Source organism: Dufourea novaeangliae, unplaced genomic scaffold (genome assembly GCF_001272555.1).
Source record: "Dufourea novaeangliae isolate 0120121106 unplaced genomic scaffold, ASM127255v1 scaffold221, whole genome shotgun sequence".
NCBI classification, from domain to species: domain Eukaryota; kingdom Metazoa; phylum Arthropoda; class Insecta; order Hymenoptera; family Halictidae; genus Dufourea; species Dufourea novaeangliae.
Genome location: NW_015374115.1, coordinates 909,602 through 911,684, shown reverse-complemented (window position 1 = coordinate 911,684; position 2,083 = coordinate 909,602). Strand labels below are relative to the sequence as shown.

Sequence of the window (2,083 nt, the reverse complement as noted above, 5' to 3'; positions counted from 1 at the left end):
TCCTGATTTGGACCATCGGTTTCCTGCATTGGACCGCTCCTGAACACCAATAAAATTAAATCTACAATTCAAAAAAAACTGTTCAGGGCATTGGAAAAAGTATAAACAGGAAGAAAAAAGTATCGTACGGTACCCATGGCGCATTAGTACGTTTTTTTAGTGGGTTTCACATTTTCCATATTTTCGTGTTGTTGCCATTTTGAATCTGAATAAAAAGAAAAATATAACAGGGAAAAACCTTCTTAGTATACTTTGAATTATCCTTGAACTATTTTTATATAGGATATAGATTGTATCCTAGAATACACCAGTCCAATTTAGGCAACTAGCGGTGGTCCAATATTAGGGCAACTTGTAGGTTGCAACCAGAAAAATATATTTTCATTGTTATATTTAAACAAAAATAGGAAAGTATGAATATGAGATTGTAGCTAAGACAGTACACTTTATACTAGTATTATTTAAAATTATGGTACTTACAAGGTGTAAAATGAACCTGTTTCACTGTTCTCGCACATTTTATTTCCGTTCCTTAAATCAAAATACCCAACGGAAAATCTGTAAATATATTTCTTTATAGAGATACACAAATGGTCCAATCTATGAGCTGGTCCAATATAGGCAACTCTCCCCTACATAAACTTCACGGTCTACTGATGACTTCTGGAAGATTTCTGATAATCGAAGATTCTAATTTCCTCCAGAAATTCAGTCCTCATAGTGTGAAACCTCCAGTATACAAAATCGAAACGAACAAGTTCGTAAGGTTCCGTTCGCACGCGTGCTCCACTAAATAAAAGAAATCACACGGCGCGTTGCATTTAAACAATGTGTGTGGTTGCAAGTGGAATGGAGACAGGAGCAAGAGTGCACTTTCTCCGTAGTAAAAGTAAAAGTTTCGCTTCGGCCGCGACAAACGACGTCGTGCAGCAAAACGCGTCTAGCCGCGGGAACCCGTGGCTTTCTATTATTGCAAGAACATCAACCTCTCCAGGCCAGGCTTTTCGATCACCGGGGCCGCCTATCACGGTGCCCCCGTGGGCTCTCGATTACACTGGAAATCGCGAACGTTTCGCCAGCACCGCCATTTACTCTGACAAGTCAATTTCTCAGTACGACTCTCCTTTGCAACCTGACAATCTAGCATTGTAGCAATCTCAAGGTAGCTTAGATCGAATGCATAACTCGAGGATTTGATTTTTTTTTTAAATCTTTGCTCAGGTAGTTTATCACTGAACCGGAAATGGTCTGACGTTCTTGTATTATCTATATTTATTGTCTTCTTGCTATGGATTACTCGTGAAGCAATCATAATTTGTTATTAACACGAACGAGGTAAGGGAAGAAACTGTCGAGACGATTTCAATGTTAATGATGACGGTCACCGATGACCTATATGGCCGGTGACGTGTTAATTTATGCAAAATCGTTTTTAAAAAAATATATAAATGTAAGTATGTATTTTTAAGTATGTGAATAGTGGAAAAGAATTTATATATTATTGATTTCTTTAAGAATTATTTTACTTCGGTTTATTTGAGGATCTAGTAATTTTTATCATTACGAATTGATTTTAATCTATTTCGGTTTACTGCCTTAGAGTTATAAATAAGATATATATTAATTGTACATATTCAGTCGATTTGTCATAAATAAATATATTTTGATTTTTCTCGACAGTTATTGCTAGACTTAGGTATTTAAGTTACAATGAAGAAACGTGTTTTCAACGTTTCCGTAGTGTAGTGGTTATCACGTGTGCTTCACACGCACAAGGTCCCCGGTTCGATCCCGGGCGGAAACATTTTTTTTTGTTTCCTAAACTATTACTAATTTCATAAAATAAGAATATTTGTAACATCAACCTTCAAATGATTTTTAACAAAAATTATTTTAATACAAGCCACATTTTATTATTATAGAATACATCCAACTCTTGTACTCGATGCAATATATTGAAATTCATGTTAAATATTGGAATTTCTTGAAATTTATTTAATACTCAAAAAAGTAATATTTTTATTAGTGTTAGAATAATACGAAGAAAGATTAAAATAGAAATTGCACGGTAAACAGAAAAAGA

At 34.7% G+C, this 2,083-nt stretch overlaps 1 non-coding gene across 1 annotated transcript; it reads left to right on the top strand.

Annotated features, from left to right (window-relative positions):
- Positions 1-1,731: 1,731 nt before the first annotated feature.
- On the top strand, positions 1,732-1,804 carry Trnav-cac. Its single transcript has one exon. It is a non-coding gene; the product is annotated as a tRNA-Val (tRNA).
- The last annotated feature ends 279 nt before the right edge of the window (positions 1,805-2,083 follow it).